Genomic DNA, 5,155 nt, shown 5'->3' on the forward strand with positions numbered 1-5,155 from the left:
ATCAATCTGTAATAAAAGACGTGAGGAAATTCTGTCTTTTTTAAAGACAAAAATTTTTGAGGCGAAATACCCAAAAAGAAGTTTGTAAAAAAATTCAACTGCTAGACTCTTGAAAACAAAAACACATTTTAAGCGGTTTTTGAGACTTCAGGATTTTTAGCCTCCGATTTCTTCCTTATTATTGACCCAAACACTTTATAAATGCACATTTGTGACGTTTTTCAGTTTTTTTTGTGACATTTTCGGCACATTTTAAGCATTTTTGGAGCGTTCACGATCTTTAGCCGACGATTTCTTCCTCATTTTTGATCCAAACACTTTACAAATGCATATTTGTGACATTCTTACGTCGAAAGGAATCGATAGAGCTCAAAAAACACGCATGTAAAATTTTGATTTTTGGTCGAAAATTTTCTAAGGGTGGGAGTCGATTTTTTTAAAAAATCGAAAATTTCCTCAAACTCCTAAATTTCACATCATTTTCAGCTCACGGAAGCGAGGAATGCATCAAACTCATTGAAACACTTGCTAGAACTTTCAGACCCGAATTAATAGACATTTTCGGCACATTTTAAGCGTTTTTTGGACGTTAACGAAAAAAAAATATATATGAAATTTTTATTTGTGGCCGAAACTTTTCCAAGGGGCCGATTTTTTGGAAAAAATGAAAATTTTCTCAGTAGAATCAGTAATCAGTGCACAAGTATTTTGAGCACTTTCGTTCGTGCGGCTTTATAACGTAAATAATCCCTGTCGAGAGGGTCAGAAACCATATGGTCAGTGCGTGTGCCATCTTAAATGAGATTAAATGTTAAGTGTTGTCAAAGTGTCGCGGCACATGGACACACAGAGCGGCATTAACACCCAAGTGTCTTAAGACACAGTATTGCCCAGGTCCAAGTAACAAAGAAAGTTCTTGATCGCCAACAAAAGGCTTCAAGTACCATCCATTGGATTAAAGGAATTTGTCACGAATCCAATCACAGTCTTCCCTCGCTCAAACAAAAGAACATCCGCCGGTTGCATCGTGGTGCTTTCGAGGAATCGGGGTACCTAAAGAAAGGACCAGATGTTCGGCTGCGGAAAAATGCCTAAGCCATGTATCGAATACCCCGATTGTTTTTTATGTCGGCGCCACGACCACGAAACGAAGAAAGAGGCAGCCTTAAGGGGGCTTGCTTGGTAGCATGCGGCCAAATTATGCAACAATGATTGATGGCCTTTCGAATATGGAGTCTGGCTAGAAAGGAGCAACTAAGGCATCAGAACAAGGTTACCAGCAAGGCTCCAAAGGAGAAATTTGAAAATTGGATAAATAACTGTCGTGTGTCGATTGACTTGAAGCCGAAGTTTGAAGCGTTTTTAGTGCAATTCTTTTTCGGTTAGTGTGTGGTTTTAGATAAAGCTTATTCAACCTGCAAATGAGACATTATACAATTAGAGAACAATTCACATGCTCCTAGTGGGACAAAAAGACCGAAAACAACTCAGGCTCAATAACGCTTAGAACAGAAACCGAATCGCTCTAAACAATCAGGATTTATCCACTTCTAAATTCAGGGCAAATTTGGGTGTGAAACGCTAATTTTTTGAGGAGTTTATATATATATATATTTATATCCTATTAAAACAAACACTTATTTTGCTCAGATAATCCAAAAATGCAATAATATATAGGGTATTTCATTTAGAAAAACACAACTTTGATACTTTTAGGGCTGTTGGGACACTCTGTACATTACAAAAATGTTTTTAAAATGTGCACCCGATAGGCGTCTGCGGATTCATCAAATAATACTTTGCAAAAAACAAACGGGCTAGCCGCAAACGTCCGTGCCGTATAGCGTGAATAACCCTGTATATTATATATAAAAACTTCACTTGACGGCCAAAGTGGTTAGGACTCTTAATGCCGAAAGCTCTTCAGAGGGACAGAGCAGGTAGCGAATTAATGATGGCCTGTCTGTGGACAGAAGAGTCGTTTTTTGGGCCCCGTTTGTTTTTTTACTGGTTGGGCACGTTCTAAATGCCACGTTATGACAGTTTATAAAGACATATGGACCAGAGCGGGCTGAAGGAAATCGACAATGGCTCGGATGGACGTTTTCAACTTGCGCTTAACGCCCGATCAATCATACACGACTGTCCGAATGATTATTGTGCAAGCGATTTCTGGGACAGCGATCTGGCGATCAAATTAATGCCGAAATGCATATGAAAAGTCTAGGAATTTCTACCTACGAGCAAAGGCGAGTGAAAATTTCGGCCAACTTCACCATTCCATAAGGCAACAGCGATCGGCTCTAGATCTACCTCATTATATAAGGCCACATCAGCATGAAAAAATGGTTCTAATCAGCGGTTTGAGATCTAGCGTTTGATGCGGCGATGTCAGCCGAAGAATGCCAGTTTGAAAGAAACAGTTAGAGCTGTTTACCGTGATTCATCCGCACCAATCTGTTGGCCGCGCCGCCTACCCACGTCTACCATTCAAAGCATATGTGTATGTAATTTTTACGTCCATCATCTTTCAAGAAACTTAAATAGGCCAATTGGCTGCGGTCCCATTTAAAAAAATCCTGTCCACCCAAAATATACGCTTTTACGTGCCCCGGTAGTGGCCATTTATAGACATTTGACAAGAGTGACAACTCCTGACAACTGGCTTGGGTGCACGTCATTATATCAATAATGTTGCTAGAGTAAACTGTCAATAGTCGTTTATAACTAGTGAAAATGCTGGTACATTTGAGCGACGATTGGTGCAGATGGTTCACTGAGAAAATGCTCGGGATGGTACCAGTACGAACCAGCTTGCATTCCACCGAAGAATTCCGAGAACGCAGCCTAATGGGTGCATCGGCGGTCCCTAATAAAAAAATCAAGCCTGGCGCCCCCAGCGAAAAAGTTGGAACACCCTTTCACCCACTGGGGGATCGCTAGTTGACGTGACTATCTGTCAAATGTTCAGTTGTTTATTGACGTTGTCATTTGCAAACTGTCACCAATGCGTGGGGGAAAAGGCCAATTTTGGCCAATCTTTAGGTTACATTAAAAAAAAAAAGGTTGTATTTATTCATTTTGATTATCCATCCAGTACGCGATGCTGACCATATGTTTAATTAATTATCACAATGGGTAGTGGCAGCACTTTGACCTACCCAGTCTAAGGCACTAATTAGCAAGCCGAATATGACGAAGAACCGCTCGTATTTAGGCATTTACGTAAATGGAAGGTGCCAAGGTGGGCGAGCGGCGCCAGTTGATGGCACCAAATGAATGAAAATTCCTGCAAGTGGGCCTACGAATTGAGGTTGTAATTTATATGCAAATATTGCGGACGTTTTCATTGGAAACTGTGCTTGCGTCTGATGACGGTAATTTCGGCCCGGTGGGCATGCGAAAATAATCGCGTCTGCATCTATCAGCAGCAAGTCGCCCACTTTTTCACATGGTCCAGTTATTTGAAAAGTGATACTGCAAATTTTCGGACTGCTTGCTGTGCGACCAGAACGATTAAAATCCCATTGACTAGTTTGCAGCCAATATTCAAACCCGAATATCGCTGCAGTTTAGGAAAATTAAACAGTTTCCCAACTTGGCCTCGCTGGAAACTCGAGTTATTTCGAGCGGCGAAGGTATCAAGTTGGAACGCACATCTCGCAGGCCATTTTGCTTCTGTCCTAGACGCCCGTGGGAGCGAGTGAGACAACCGATACCAACTACGTTCCTAAATGGAAAGGAAAACCACCTGTTTTTTCAAAACGGCAGGATCAAATTCCCCCAAAAAATGGTCAGTTCCCACATTAATAAATAATCTCAGTCGCGTTTTGCATTATCAGGTGGGTTATTCCCAAATGCTTTTAACTTTTTGTCAAAAACCTTTCTCAGCTCCGTAGCCGGGCCGCTGCTATCTTAAAAGCTTCCCGAGATAAAGCATTACCTTTCCGTTAAGTGACACCTTTATAATACCCACGGTGAGTTTGTTTATTTCGATTCAAACGTCGCCCATGTGCGTGGGACGAGGCTCAATTCATGAATGAAAACCGGGCGGAATCATCAAACTGAACCCATTAATGGTACTCGATTTGAATGAGTGAGTTATTAGGCTACAGCTTCAACTGATCGGCTGTCTTGTGATTGATCAAGCACGCGTGTTTTTCGGCTCAACTACACGGTTTTTTCGCGAGCTGCGAGATTTTTTAGTCATATTCTTGGCAACAAGTGCAGAAATTCCCGGTGAGTTAATTACGCTCGAACAAACAAATGCATGTAGCTTGTTCTAATATGTACGCACCCACTGGTCCGTTTTACAATCGTGTAAATAAACCCCGAGACAAATAAAAAAAGTGGAAAAAATTTGCCGCGAATTGCCAATTCAACCTACGACCAGCTCGACCTACGGATTCGGCGGCTTTTCAGATGGTTTGCTTGGCTTACCGGTTTCGAGATTTCTGATAACTTAATTTTTCGTAATCAGGAAGGCGCTCATTAAAATTGAATTAACAGCGTCACTGTCCAGTTAATTTACAGCTTAAAATTCCCGCTTACTACACAATGCAATTTTTAAGAGCATCAGGCCCTTGCGTGCGCGGATATCAATATGCTCACCTAATAGAAAATGTGAGAACTTACAACTCTTCTTAGTGGGTTTTTTTGCGGAAATGCAGTTTTCGATCACTTTTCATTCATATAAATTCACAGATTTTCCACAATAGCGTAAAGGACGCCATATCCGCTGTCTGTCAAACCGATTGTCACGGTGACGCTCAAGCAATATGAAAGAAAATCCTTCGAACCAATCGGGTATGAGCAAACTCCAATATGGCGCCTCAAATCAAACGTCACTGCCAAATAGGGGCAGACTATCCTCTATGGTGGAAATCGCGCAATTAAATTTGTTTACTCGTTGTCAAGTTGTTGGTACAGGCGATTTTCCATAAGGTGACACATGAACATTGATGACAAAAACAAATGAATGTCAATGAAGACTGTGATAGGGAAAAGTGGCAGACGGTCCGCACCAATCCCCCCACGTTTGATAGCCGGGTACTTACTGTAAAATTATCATCGAGACGAACGTAGGCAGCGCAATTTCGATAAAGACCCGTCCAACGAGCCGACAGCAGGCCTGGGGGACCGCGGGGCTCCGCTA

The 5,155-nt window shown here is 41.7% G+C and overlaps 1 protein-coding gene across 1 annotated transcript in view; it reads right to left on the reverse strand.

The window, feature by feature from the left end:
- Positions 1-5,155, reverse strand: part of LOC109536538 (mothers against decapentaplegic homolog 6) — a 34,099-nt gene that overhangs the window by 22,774 nt on the left and 6,170 nt on the right. The gene's annotated exons all lie outside the window — the stretch shown is intronic.

The sequence above is a fragment of the Dendroctonus ponderosae genome, unplaced genomic scaffold, assembly GCF_020466585.1.
Source record: "Dendroctonus ponderosae isolate FM_Combo_2020 unplaced genomic scaffold, Dpon_F_20191213v2 Dpon_F_20191213_7, whole genome shotgun sequence".
In the NCBI taxonomy this organism is placed as follows: domain Eukaryota; kingdom Metazoa; phylum Arthropoda; class Insecta; order Coleoptera; family Curculionidae; genus Dendroctonus; species Dendroctonus ponderosae.